Genomic DNA, 15,312 nt, shown 5'->3' with positions numbered 1-15,312 from the left:
TTTTTTTTTTTTTTTTTTTCACTTTTTTCGACTTTGATTTTTAAGGTTTTTCTCATTACCTACTACAAAAATTTTCATGTTTTTTTTTTTTTTTTTTTTCAAAAAACGCCAATCGGACAGGGTATATATATGAACATTTTTTTAGTAGGTCATGAAAAAAAAACCTTAAACATCAAAGTCGAGAAAAAGTGACAGAAATGAAATTTCGCAGGCTCAAAAATTATTGGGTATGCGTAGTGGAACTGTTTTTCCTGAGCCCAAATCCTATCGAAAAATCGATGGCGCGATATCGGTTAACTTACGTCGATACAAAAAGACCCTAATATACGTATATACTCGTTAACATCTTTATTGCACAATACAATTTTTAAAACGAAAAGTTTTGCTTACTTTATCGAGTAGCATTTATTATTGACTCGAAGATAACTTTTAAAACCAACTAACATATTTTGAGGGGGCTAAGATACTTGGCTTGGATATCATAAGTGGTTTCAGGCTCTGGATCAGGGACTGATATCAGTCTTAGACCGGCCATAGTGACGAATGTCACGCGTGATTAGTTATCACGTCCTGCACGAGGTGCCCCTGCTTCTACTGATAATGGCGGATCTAGAGAGGACAACTCGATAAAACCCGCACCCCTTGAGTCATTGTGCCGAGCTCAGGGGAGGGAGAGTCAAGATCGGTACACAACGGTGACGAACTGGACTGTTTAAGGACTTTGATTTCACTTTACATTTTGACTTGATGACATTGGGCTGGTAGGTGCGGTATTCTTCCACTTTAGTAGGTCGGGGTGAAACCCTACCAAAATGGCTGGTAGGCTAATGCTGCACCTGCCCACGTCCCGTTAAAACCGTGGCGGGCCTCAAGGTACGTTCCGGCTCCGTCGCCGTTAAGTTGGTGGTGTAGGTGCGGTTGAAGATTTTCCCGCTTCGCGTCCGGTCTGGCTCTGAACGCATTACTCATAAGGTAATGCGTCAACCCTCGCGTGGCCTCCCTGCGTAGCATAGATAACCACGAGATCGTTAAAGGGCGACTACACAATCGGCTCCGGATAGCGGCCTTGAGGGGGGACTTTTTTAGAATGGACAATACTAATACGAATCCGCCAAGGATGGGGTGCGGAAGAAGAGCGCTTTTGATGGAAATCCGTCAAATCAATCTTCAGCACTCTAATGCGGCTTCCGCAAATTTGTTGCTCTGCCTTGAAAAAGGCGGAGTGGATATAGTCCTTGTCCAGGAGCCGTGGCTGAGTAGTAACGGCAGTAAGATTTCTGGATTAAGGACTGGAAAATTCAACACCTTGGTGCATGCGGAGGCAAGTAGGCCTAGATCCTGTGTGCTTGTTAAAAAAGAGATTAAAGCTTTTATTCTCTCTAATTTCAGCAATGCTGACGTAACCACGGTCTGCCTCGAGCGAGGAAGTAATGAAATGTGGGTGGTCTCAGCGTACATGCCCCACGGGGACGTAGTGGGACCACCACCTGCGATACTGGGTGAAATCACCGCTGAAGCAAGGCGGAGAGGTGTTGGCGTGATCATCGGTGCCGATGCAAATGCCCATCATAGCATTTGGGGAAGCTCGGATACCAACACTAGAGGTGAGTCTTTATTTACTTTTATTGTAGATGAGGGACTTTGTATATGTAATAGGGGGAATGACCCGACTTTTATTACTGCGTTAAGGGAGGAGGTCCTGGACCTCACCCTGGTTAGTAGAGAACTGGAAGGTCGGATATCTGGATGGAGGGTTCTCAACGAGCACTCCTTCTCTGATCACCGATATATTCAGTTCTCAGTGAACGAAGAACGTCCCGGTAAAATATCTTTTAGGAACCCTAAAAGTACTAACTGGGACTTGTATTGTAGGAAGTTGGGAGAGCTACTGCCTGCGGTGCCTATCATTAGTTCGGGCCTGTCCGAATCTGAGATAGACGTTCTGGTGGAAAACTTCACCTCGGCAAGCAATAGCGCCTTTCAGCTGTCCTGCCCATTGAAAACTTACAGGGGGAAGGGCAAGCCGCCCTGGTGGTCGGATTCTCTTGACGACCTAAGAGCGTCCAGTCGGCGGCTCTTCAACAGAGCCAGGAGGAGTAAATTACCCTCGGACTGGGAGCTCTATAAGGTGAGTCTGGGGATTTATAAATATGAAATAAGGATAGCCAAGCGAGATGCATGGCGAAGCTTCTGCGAAAACGTAGAAGGCTGCAATGAATCCGCGAGATTTAGAAAAATACTCTCTAGGAACCCCGCTCCTCTGGGGTATCTGAGAGATGATGGTGGGGACTGGTCGATGAGTAGCGAGGAGTCCCTAAGGCTTTTACTGGACAATCATTTTCCCGATGTCCGAGTTGCGCAGGGATCTTCGCCTGCATGGTCGGCGGTCGTTGGCCATGCAGAAGTGCCTGCCATTCCAATACGGGAAAGTCAGATAACCTGGGCTATAGGGTCGTTCAAGCCCTATAAGTCTCCGGGCCCGGATGGAATCATTCCTGCGCAGCTTCAAAGGTCTTTGGGGATTTCCTGCCGCTGGTTGGCCATCATATATACTAACTGCCTCAGGCTTAACTATATCCCGAAGTCTTGGCACACGGTTAGGGTTATTTTCATTCCGAAGGCCGGCAGAAGCTCTCATGTATCACCTAAGGATTTCAGGCCAATCAGTCTCTCGTCGTTTCTTCTTAAGACGTTTGAGCGGTTGATTGACCTGTACCTACGGGAAAGGATACCTCGGGGGTTACTGTCGGCTTCACAACATGCGTACTGCAAGGGCAGATCGACGGAAACGGCTCTCCATTCGATTGTAAAGCAAATAGAGGGGTCCCTAGAACACAAAGAGTATGCTCTGGGTGCCTTTCTAGACATCGAGGGAGCTTTTAACAATGTCTTACCGGGGTCAATCGAAAGAGCTCTGGTGGGTTTAGGAGTCGAGGCGGCTCTGGTTGAATTTATTAGCAAACTTCTATGCGGCAGAATTGTCGCAGCGGAGTGGGGAGGGGCCATAATTAAGAGGAAGGTGTGCAGGGGCACGCCACAGGGGGGTGTCCTATCTCCTCTCCTCTGGGTTGTGGTAGTCAACGAGCTTCTTGTGGAGCTGGAAGCCAATGGTTGTCGGGTGGTTGCCTATGCAGATGACCTCGCTATCCTAGTCAGAGGCAAATTTCTGGGCGCCCTGCGCGATGTTCTTCAGGGCTACCTGGATACTGTGGCTAGGTGGGCTGAATCATGTGGATTGGCGGTCAACCCGGGAAAAACGGAATTGGTCCTTTTCACAAGAAGCAATAAGGTGCCCGATTTCAGAACTCCCTCGATTGCAGGGGTACCGTTGGTACTTTCTGATAGGGTTAAATATTTGGGGATTGTTTTGGACAAGAAACTGTCCTGGAGACCCAATGCGGAAGATCGGGCCAGGAAGGCCGCCATTGCCTTGTACTGCTGCAGAGGAGCTATCGGAAAGAGATGGGGACTCTCGCCAAGAATAGTACACTGGCTTTATGAGATGGTGGTCAAACCGATTCTGCTATATGGGGTGCTGGTCTGGTGGAAAGCACTGGACACGGCGAGCAGCTCCAAAATGTTAGTGTCAGTGCAACGGACGGCGCTGATCGGTATCAGTGGCGCTCTCAGAACAACGGCCGCGGCAAGGTCGTAGGTCAGGCTTCGTGATATGGGATATAGACTTTCTGACCGCGGACACTCTAGCCTTCTTACCAGTTTCGACTTCATCCCGGACAGAACGGACTACTGTATGCCGATAACAGCTCCCTATACAACCTTCACCCCAGTTATTCCAGAGAGAGAGGATTGGGGAAGAGGAATTATCTGGGGCATGGGACCGGTTAACTTGTTCACGGATGGGTCAAAGCTGGATGGAAAGGTTGGTGGGGGGGTCTTTTGTCAAGAGCTAAATTTAAGCCGCAAGTTTAAGTTGGCTGATCACTGCAGTGTATTCCAAGCGGAAATTGCTGCGATTAAGAATGCGGTGGATGGAATGCTATCCAGTGCTACCACGGTTAGGGAATTTAACATCTACTCTGATAGCCAATCGGCTATCAAGGCCTTGAGCTCAACTACAGTGCGATCGAGGGTGGTCTGGGAGTGCCTGACCTCGCTTGCGATTGCATCGAATTATTTTACAATTAAGATTATCTGGGTCCCGGGCCATAGTGATATCCCGGGTAACTGTCAAGCGGATCTCTTAGCCCGCATCGGTACAACCGAACCGGATGAAGATGGCTGTAGGGACTTCGGGATCCCGCTGGCCACCTGTGGATTGCTCCTCCATAGCTGGGCCTCGAATCAGCTCAGCAAACGTTGGGCGGATACCACGTCTTGCAGGGTAGCAAGATCTTTCTGGCCGAAAGTGGATGGCAGGAGGTCTGCTGAAATAATTGGGTTCACTAAGGCTCACCTATCAATGGTCATTGGGGTTTTGACAGGGCACTGTCCCATGGGTATCCATGCGGTACGTCTCAATATACTGGAAACTCCATCCTGCTGCAGCTGTATGGAGGATGATGAGGTGGAATCACCAAATCACTTTATGCTTGATTGTCCAGCTTTTGCCAGAATTAGGCGAAAGTACTTCGGTCGCGACTCACTTGGATCTCCCGAGGATATATCCAAAGTTGAGATCGGTATCATTCGGAGCTTTATCGTTGCTACCCAACGATTCTCTAAGTAGCTGGATCTAGGTCACCGTTATTTTTGGTGTATGTGGTATCACAACGGACCTTCGTGTTGTCCAAGTGAGCTATCCTTATCAGGGAAGCTACCACCTAACCTATCCTATCCTATCCTAACATATTTTGAACTGGTCGGAACGTGAGAGCCTCACCATGACTGAATAAGTCCACAAATAACCGAGAGAAAATTGCATAATCGTCGGACGACTTTCAAATATTTAAAAGTTATTTTTGTACCAAAAGCTCTTCAACTTTCGTACATGTTAACTTTTAGAAACAAAAAGAAATTAACTGAAAAATTGAACAATAAATGAGGTGTAAGACAAAGTTTCTTTAAGTTTTCTGTTCTATTCTCTACCAGCGCCGATCCAAACCAGAACATATTGGGATGCTAAACCGGCACATTCCGTTATCACCACCTTCAGACACAACAATTTGGCGCGCACATCTCCCTGGCCAATGGGGGAGTACCAAGGAAAGTACTGTGATGTGTTTCGGTACAAAACACACAACAGTCAACCGATAGGGAACTTTATTTTACGCTTACATTCTCTACAGTTCTGAGAACAAATATCAAACAACAAAAAGCATACCTTTAACACATGATTACATACAAAGTATGTACTGTGCAAAAAGAGTAAAATATGCAAGGAAGGCAATTGGGATAAAGTTTATAACAACTAAGGTATGACGTGGCTGAACGCATTTGTAATACTTCAACCATCGCAGGAGTGCGGGTTCAAATCTTACCCCGGGAGAAAAGGCTTTGAAGAGATTTACAAGGTGTAATCGAAACAGCTGCCACCTTGTCCGTCCTGATGTCTCGTTGTTTAAATTTTTCCCAAATTATTAAAATAAATTATAAATTAAAAATTGCTTCAAATTAATGTTTTCATACATTTAAAAGCAATGAAGGCAGTCCCCGCTTAATTCATACAACATCATTTCTTGTTCAATTTTCCAAGCAATTTCTTGTTGATTCTGAAAATTGACTTGTACAAAAGATCCGACAGTCTAGTAATAGTCATTATAATCCTTTTTAACTGCTTCCCAAACGCAACTCTTGTAATCAGAGCTCATTCGTCAAGCAAAGTATGAGAAGAACGCGATCTACCTTGGTGGACCTAAGTCAGTCTAGGTCAACTTTAATTTGGATTGTGCGAGTTTGTTGAGCTAACATATATTGGATTTTTGCCTAACCTGTCCGATAATCGTGTAGATAAAGACAGACAAACCAGCATCAGCAGCTCAACAGCTGTCAGCAGTTTAAAATTCCAAATTAATTTTTTGCGCAATTATTTCCAAACATTTAGAAAGAAAAAAAACACTCAATAATTTCATTATTTTCAGAATTTTCCACTTTTACCAGCTTCAAAGCTTAATTTGGCTTTTGGGGTCAATCAGGCATGCGGCTGCAATTGTTGTTGGCGTACACTAAGCAACAACGATTAACAATAAAAGAAACAAGTAAAAAACATTTAAGAAATAAAAGTAATCAACTTTAGAGAAAACATAAAAATTACAACCAAGAACTCAAAAAGCAGCATAAAACAGACGCAAGGAAAACAAATAAAAAAACACAAACAAATGAAAAAAATTAAAAACAAAAATATAAAACTGCTTACACTTTAACGCTGCTCATTTGTCTGCAAATTGAGAATATTTCGCAAAAGCACGTAACGTCTACATATGTATGCATGTATGTACAGCAGCGAACAGAAAAATAGAAGTGGATATTTTTATGAAGCTTCGTCACTTAAATTCTTCTTTTTATTGCGATATTTTAAGCAAAAAAAAAATCTATGAATTTGTAACTTAAACTATGCAAACCGCAAACCAATCTCAAAACCGTTTTCGAAAGAGTTCGAAAATTTCGAACTTTAAATTTAGAGTTTATTGCATTTTTTTGAGTATGCTATTTTGTGGACCAATCAATTTTAGTTTAACAAAGTACAATAGGTCTTTCAAAGTTTGTAGTAATTGTTGAAACATTTTTTTCCGAAAGGTGACTTCTATTTTTTTCCGGCGCTATATTATTTTTTACATTTTCGAAAAAAAAATCAGATTATTTTTCAGTTTGAAAAAAGTTCGGAGAACTCGAAATAAAATGTTCGAAATTTTCATAAATTTTTTTTGAATTTTCGAATTTTTTCTAAAACTTTTTTTATGTTGGTTTGCATAGTTTTGGTTGCAATATTTATATTTTGATTGATGTATCAAAAAAAAATTTAACTGACGAAATTTCAGTATAAATTGCCACTGCCGTTTTCGTGTTAAAAAGTCTAAATAAAAAGTTCGAAATTTTCGTAAAATTGTTTCGAATTTTTTCGAAAGAGTTTTTTGAGATTGTTTTACGTAGTTACAGTTATAAGACTGGTAGAAGTTCTTCTTAAAGTAGCGTAAATAAAAGAAGAAGGATTAAATTGATGAAATTTGACAAAAAATGCCACTGCTATTTTCGTGCTCGCTACTTTATGTCGTTAACCTCACTTTTCCACTTTCCTGTCCTAAACACAAAAAGGCAAAAATGTGCTGCGAATTTCTTAGCCACTGAATGTGTTGTGGTCAACTCAATTTGCTGTACTTACAAAAAAACAGAAACAACTTAAAAAAACAGTTACTTACAAGGCAATACCCAGGATAGGTGGTAAGGTATGTGGTATAGGGAGCGTTTGTGCGGAAAGATGCATTTAAAAATAGACGATGTAAACATCTAAAAAGGCCAAGGTTCCCTGAGATAATTAGCGGAAGCCACGTTGACCAGCGGTAGAAATATGTAGCACAAAGCCTCAACTCCGTTATTCTGGCAGATCGCAAATGGGTAGCCGCCACACTACTTTATATCTACAGAAAGAGACCTTAAGCAACCCTCGAGCTTCACTTTCACGTCCTGCCCCTTGGTGGAGATACCGAGGGTGACTGACCGAATGTTTTCTACCGTGAGGATCCTCTAGGTAAAACAGGGGGGACATTATTAGCTAAACTGCAAGCGCTCACATGGCGGTTCCACTCCGTGTTTAAGATGGACGAAGTAGCAATGACACGGAGAGGAATCACATCGTCCTGATACAAAAAAAGTTAGATGAATGAGGTGACGAAATGAAGATCCATCACAAGGAAGCGAGTCACATCGTCCTGCTGTACAAAAAGAGCAACGTGAATCAGGTGACGAATTAGAAAGTAATTTACATACCTAGCGGTCACCATGGTGTGGTGGTACCGTAGATCTTGGGCTGATGCCCCGGAGAAAGCAACATCAAGAATTTAAAGAAAATTATTTTCAATTAAAAACAAGTTTTTCTAAGCGGGTTCCCCACTCGGCAGTGATTTGATAAACAATCCGAGTGTACTGCGTGACGCCAAAAAAAAGAAGAAGAAGAAAAGCGCTAGATCTACGCCACATACCGAATAAAATTATAAACACCATCAGGGCCAACCACGACGGTATGATGGCTAGGCTAGGGCTGCCAGGTCCCCCTGGGGCAAAACCAGGACACCTTGAAAATTCAAGATATATAATAGTTGGTAGATTTCACGGCTATTTACAATCGATTAGATTTAAAAACCGGGACAACTAAACGAAACCCGAGACATTTTAGGGTTGGACCGGGACACCGAGACAAATGGCCTAAAACTGGGACATGTCTAGGAAAACCGGGACGTCCGGCAGCCCTATACAAGGCTTAAGATAGCGAAGGATTCATCCCTACTCATATACATGAAGTTGCACGTGCGTTGGATGCAGCTACTCAATTCTTAGAAGTAAACCCATGAAGACTCAGCTTCACGTTAGATAACACCAAAAAGCTACTCAAAAGTCCTCAGGTTCACCTACAGCGAGGGCAAATGTGACACGCTCTAAATACCAACAAGGTCATCTGATACGGTAGGGATAGAGTTTCTGATACATGGTCACCTTGGGTCATTTACCTAGCCCGACCGACCTGCTCAATATAGGTAACACATATAGAATAACTCTAAATATGCCTAGTGGTGGCATTACTAAAGCAAATGGGCGGGCATGTCACATATACAAGGCTAATTACATTTCTAAGCCATCAGCAGGATCAATAAGAAAATACGCTTAACATAATCCTAACCGTAATCGAAGCTCTGGACCCGATTTGGAACCGATCTTCTCAATACTGTGGTATTATGTGGCTCAATATAGGGAGCGAACTAGGAGTCAGTTTGCAAAAAACCAGTTAAGAGGAAGTTAACGAAGTGACAAGAAAGGTATCTGTCTCCAAACGACTTTCTTCGATCGGGCAATTACGGGATTCAAGGTTCCTAACCCAATTGTCAAACTCACTGGCCGTTGCGAATCCTGTTTATTTAATAAGCGTGGCAATGGCGATCCCAATTCCCACAGTAGTAGAAGTTTCATATCAAATGATACGCGTGATGGTCGGGTAGTACATTCATAGAGCTTTTTTTTGCAACGTACCAAATCAATATCAAGCATCACCATCGATAAAACTCTTCGAAGAGTCTCCTTATTGCTACGCAAACAAGAAGAAGATCGGTAAACCTGTTAACGCCGCTGCCGCTTTTTAAATCAATACCACAAAGGGGTTTCCAAAATGTGCGCATAAGCGGTGTTGCAAATGTGAATGAAATCTGGGGATTCAAACACTTTTCTGAACCACCACATTCATCAATACAAGCTAAGCTACGACCACGAGTAGGCATGCCATTCTAGAATAGAATGAAATTCATTCTGGTAGCCCGGCAGCATAAGAAGGCGGAATTTCAGCCTCTCGCTGACCATCTGGCGCTTCGCTTCGAATTAAGGAGTGTGGAGAGATGTTGCCGTGACCTTAGTAGATTTAGGTAGAAGTCGGTAATTTTAATCGTTTTATTTAGTTTGTGCTTTTGTTGTTTTATACGTTTATTATTACTTTGGTTCTTTTTCTGTAACCGAGCTTTTGAGTCCCCAATATTTCGTCAGAGACAGTATTTGTATGTATATTTATTATTTTCAATCGAATCTAGAGTATAGCATGAAAACAACGAAACGGTGCTACAATATGAACTCCATGGGATAGTTTGATATCCATTTTATATAAACCCAAAAATATTTGAAGCAATCTGCTCCTTACTATGTGGGTTTCATACTAGATTGGGTTAAGTTGAACTGGCCGGTCAATAAAGACCGCACATAGACTGAATGTGTCCATAGTGTTATCAGAATTTGTTTCACAACCAAACGGAATAATGCCAATCAGGTGCCAGGACTTATGTTATAGAATAACTCCATCCAGTTGGCAGAAGTTTTCCAGGACCTAGTTTAATTGCTGCCTCGAGATCTGCCGCCCTTAATAACTGGAGCCTTGACCTGGCGTGAGCAAGACACGAACACAGAAAGTGCTCAAACGTTTTTTCCTGCAGCTCGCATTTCTTACACCTGCTGTTACTGACAAAACCCAGCTTATAAGCATGTGACGCCAGAAGGCAGTGTTCAGTTAGTAGGCTCATCGTAAGCCTTAAGTTTTCTCTCTTTAGAGATATGAGCCATTTTGTGGGTCTAATATCGTAGGCTTTGCACATGATCTTTGAAATTTTACAGCCCCGCGCTTTTGTCCACCTTCCCTTTCTTTGCCTTTCCTGCTTGATGGATCATATGCAGCTCTTGTCTTCTTTTAAATTGTCACAAATGTATTGTGACGTCTACTGTCATTTCAGCGAATGTTGCTCACTCCTTTGCCAACTCATCGGCCTTTTCGTTACCCTTTTGAAGTAAGTACATACTAAATTAAGGTAAGTACAAGTCTTCTGCAGGGTTTTGTTCCCTCATTTAAACAATTTGTTCACAATTCCTCATTGATGCATAAACCCAACCACCTTATTATATACAAAGAAGGATCCTTGTAGCTTAAAATTAAATTAAATTTGCTTACCTTTTTGTTGTTTAAACCGCAAAATGACTGTTGATTCCGTTGTTAACCGCAGCTACTTTGCAGTAAATACGAATGTCGTCTTGTTAAGCTTGTTATAAAGTTGCACTTGTTGCTGTAGTTAATATATATTTTTTTCTGCTTTTTTTTAAACAATTTTAGTAAATGCAACCACAACAAATCACTTTTCTTATTAAGGCTCACAAACAGGATGTTTTAGGTTAATTTCATTGACTGAAGTGATGGCAACCTTTTTTTTTACTTTTTCACTACTTAGGGATGATATTTTCTGTGATTTTTTTTATGATTCAAATATTTGTATGCGCTTCGCGAAAGTATTTTTTTAGTTTTTGTTAGCTTTTGCATTTACGATTTACGCACTTATCTTTTATAGACAAAATTTGCAACGATCATAGGCACTTATAAATTTATCTGTAATATTTGTCACTTATTTTCGATTTTTTTTACCTGCCACTTATTGTTATTGTCTGCAATTATTTCAAAATTTGGTGTTTTTAAATATGAAAAATTAACATTAAAAATACTAAAGATGAAGGTTTGTTAAGATTTTCCATATCATTTAACCGGGATGGATGTGACATTCAAACTCCAGTATTAGGCCTATTTCCAACTTTATGCCAAAAAGTTGTTGCAACGATTATTTGATGACAAAATCTAAGGCACATTTCTAAAAATTATAAAATTTGCCTTTCTTTTTCATGCCCTGTGACGGATGTGACAACTACGCAGACTGTGAACATTTTCTACAACTAAATTGTACAAGATACGTATCACCAACTTGGACTTAAATAAGTACTCCATTGTACACTTAAAAAGTCGTCCTATCGTTTGTACAAATACGTCGGTAAAGTCAGACACCGATTGTTGTTGTTGTTGTTGTAGCGATGAGAACACTCCACGAAGGCCTTGGGGAGTGTTATCGATGTTGATGGTCCTTGGCCGGATGCAGATCCTGTACATTCCGGTAACAAGCACCATAAAGGTACTAGCCAGACTATCTCGGGAACCATTTGGTATGGCGACGTGCAACCTTCTGGGCCATCCCGCCCTCCCACTCCATAGATCCATAAGGAGTTCGGGGTTTCCAGAGCCTCGTCTTTTAATGAAACAGGATTCGCCACGGGTAGGTGAGGTTGACAATTGGATTGGAGAAGCTATATATTGCGCTGGCAACCCCTTGAGAGGGTTGCGCTACACAACTCCTTAAATCAATTTGGTATTTTGGTCGCCTCTTACGACAGACATACCTACCGCGGGTATATTCTAAGCACCCTAACCCGTTGGGGCTCGGGCACCGATTCTTCGGGGGCTGTAAAAGAATTTAAAAAAAAGTACCAAACATAGGTTCAGTAGATATGATTTGCAGCCAATGAAGAAGAGTAAAGACAACGTTGAGATCTGGATGGCAGTACCTTTAGTTGTAAAAGCCTTTGTAGACTTTAAACCTCATTATCAGTTTTCTTTTGTCAATGTTAACTTCGGGGTAAGGACTCCTAATATGGGAGCTCTACCCAACTACGTGCGTAGCTGCATTTCGTCTAAATTTATTTTTAGTTAGCCTGTTTGAATCAGTCAATAAGAAAGATATTGCTGTCCATCGAAAGATATCCGCTCCATTATTTCATCTTTGGTTGCTTACGGGATCGCTCTTGGATGTTTAAGGGTTTCCGTCGCCCAGACTGTATTCAGTTGTATCATGCGTGATCTCTATGTTATATATTATATTCATCATTACTTCTTAAAATCGGTTGATAATTTGAATTTTGAGTGCTGTTGTGACAGTAAAAACACTGCCTGAAGCTTAAGAAGACCGCTACGAATGTGGGAAGTCCTTTTGCCTGATACGAATCGGGTAGACTTCACTTCCAGCACTCAGTACTATCCCGACCAGCGCGGGCATCATTTTTTAACCCCTCGAACCTACGGTTCAGTGGATTTAAGTCCCTTCTTACGATAGTCATGCTCTACCGTGGAAAGCCCTTTAATCCGATGGGAATTTTTTTCCCTAGTGCTGAGTTACTTGCCCTACAGACAATTTATATTATTTCTTCTGCTTTGTAGGCAAGAACTGTCCAGTAAGACCTCGACACGAAACAAAAGGTTGTGGAAGCGAAATCCTTAATTGTTAACTGGCAACCATTTTGAGATCGCAAGTGTCCGCTCGGCGCAAGAGATCAGCCTGCAAGTTGCCTGGGATACAAGTACGCCCTGGTACCCATATACCCTTTATTATAAAGTCTTGCGATGACACTGTGACTTTGGTTAAGCCTGATATTCCCCGACCTCCCGGTACCAAAGTCTACCGCTTCGATATTTATTTTGAGTAAAATAATAAATTTCTTAACACTTAAAGCGGCTACGTTCGCTTGGAGGACGTTGCTGATCGGGCAGCCTGCATATATTGATGTCATTGAGCGATTTAGCATGAAGGTCCTGCGCCCTTTTCTCGATTGTCACACCGTTCTTGCCACCTAACTTTTGTTCGTGACCTTGCGCTTTTCTTAGCATCTTCAGATGGTCGGCTGATTCCAATGCCATACAGATCGGTCATTTCACCTGAGAGCAAATCTACTGGGATTTTCCTGGATAAAATATGGATCGCGTCCGCGGACGCCGTCCGATAAGCACATGCTATTCGTATAGCAGTAATGCGGTAGCCTGCTAGTATATCTTTTTGGTGGACAATTTTAGATCCGTGCCATACTGGTGCTGCATATATTATTATCGAGCTGATTACGTTGGATAATAGCTGACGTGTAGCTTCGCCTGTGAGATAGCAGCAGGGACACTCCTCCAACTGATCGTAGTCTTTGCTCAGGAATTTTGTAATACCTCGTAAATACAAGCAGCTCCGATTTGCTAGCTAATCTTCTTCTTGTAGCAGTCAAGATAGCTAGTATGACCAATTTTGATGGTCATTTGTTGGCCTTTCGTACATAGAACCGAAACGTACCGGTCACAAGCAACATTTCGGAAATGACTTAATATGTCCACATTTAATCTTCCAAGACATTTCGCTCCCCTACCTTCTCAGTCCTTAAAAATGTGTGACCGCCAAAGCGTAGCCTGCTAAACTCGTGTTTGATACATTCATATTTATAAGAGGATTCGCTTTGGATAGGTGATGTTTACAAATAGATTGGGGAAGCTGTGAGGCTATAAAGTTTTGTACTGCGCTTAACAACTCCTTGAATCCTCATAATTTAGACTATCTCATACCTGAGTGCATTCAAAACTTACCCTCGACAAGGCTTTCCAGGTCATCAACATACGATTCCACTTGGCAGCTCGTATAGCGTATCCCTTCCCACCTTTTTCTGAATCGTGTTCACCTTATTTCTGCTAGACTCTAGACTCTACCTATTAAAACCAAGTTGATTAAAAAATAGAAGTACTCTAGCTGGACTAACAATCTCCGCAGAGTTTCTGGAAAGCAAAAAAAATGGCATCTGATAAGGAACCGCGACTATTTCCATAAGAGTTCCAAGTACAACTTTAGTATAAAAATTGCGGCGAATCAAACGTACCTACATTCAACGCGATTACCAGTTTTTATTGAACATAACTTTCAAAGAATTTTTTATAAATATTTTACCGCGCTTTTCGTTATTATTACATTTATTGTTTTGCGTGTATTCGTTATTTTTATGATGTTTTTTTTCTCAAAATTATCACACCTCACCTTTTCTCAGTGGAAAATTTAAGTCACCCACTTATAATTTTTGTTAATTATTTACTGGTGTCTTCTGCACTCAATATTGAGTAATGTGCGCGCTTCAATAAACAATCAAAACATACATATGCTTACACACACATACACATACTGCGTCACAGACCCATACAAAGTCACAATCAATCAAATCGATTGCTGTGATCACTGCTTTGTGGCCAAAATACAAACAAAAAACCGGTGATAGCAAAACAAACTTGGCCATGTATCCAAAGTTGGTAACACAAATGCGCACACACTTTGTGATATAATTATGGCGCATTTGTATTTGTACACCAGCGACCACGAACGTTTATCAAAAGTACAAAAGCACTACCAAAATCAACCACGGACGCACGTTCCGCTTACATTCGTTTGCTTTGGCTTCGACATTCGTACTGTCGTTGGAGAATTGGAAAATGTAAACAATTGCCACAAGTGGCGTTGTTGTACTACGAACTACGAGTAACGTAATGGAGACAAAAATAAATACAACACTTCTCAGCTGAGCGTATCTGAAGTGTACAGTTCGACTGGTTTACGTGGAGCTAGAAACCAGGAAATGTGAGCAACGCTATTTGATATGCTCATGTATTGGTCTTGAAAAGCCGGCAAACGTGAGACGTAGTGAACTTTGTCGTTCATTATCACGTTCAGCAGCTGTTAAATGCTAGCAGCTCTGTTAGTTAACATAGACGATCTGGCCTACTTCTTAACTATCGCTTGAGCATCGCTCTTAACGGTGGTTGTGCATTTAGGAACATGAAATATACCAAGACTAAAGCCCCCATTAGTGATACTTAGCATAGACTTGACTTGACTTGGCGTAAACTTGGCAACTTAGCCCCGATTATACTCCACTTGGCGCATAAAATCTGGCATCATAATCAGCGTTGAAATTTATTTTTAAATAAATGTCAATTTGTATAACAAAATGTCAAAATGAAATGGAAACAAACAAATGGCATCTCAAAATGTAAACGTCACTTAGAACTTA

The 15,312-nt window shown here is 41.6% G+C and overlaps 1 protein-coding gene across 3 annotated transcripts in view; it reads right to left on the bottom strand.

Moving 5' to 3' along the window:
* The window catches only part of ec (echinus), a 316,039-nt gene extending 301,354 nt beyond the window's left edge, over positions 1-14,685 (bottom strand). For 2 of the 3 annotated variants that reach the window (XM_067785609.1, XM_067785611.1), the window contains exons 1-2: positions 14,134-14,350; positions 10,589-11,073 (exon numbers count right to left, since the gene is read on the bottom strand). The gene's annotated coding sequence lies outside the window, so the exon portion shown is untranslated. Of the gene's footprint in view, positions 1-10,588; positions 11,074-14,133; positions 14,351-14,430 lie in introns of those variants that run through there. The other variant, XM_067785610.1, reaches the window with a different exon arrangement.
* Between the last annotated feature and the right edge of the window lie 627 nt (positions 14,686-15,312).

Source organism: Eurosta solidaginis, chromosome 4 (genome assembly GCF_040869045.1).
Source record: "Eurosta solidaginis isolate ZX-2024a chromosome 4, ASM4086904v1, whole genome shotgun sequence".
Classification (NCBI taxonomy): Eukaryota; Metazoa; Arthropoda; class Insecta; order Diptera; family Tephritidae; genus Eurosta; species Eurosta solidaginis.
The sequence above is the reverse complement of the archived record's forward strand: the minus strand, read 5'-3'. Positions and strand labels throughout refer to the sequence as shown.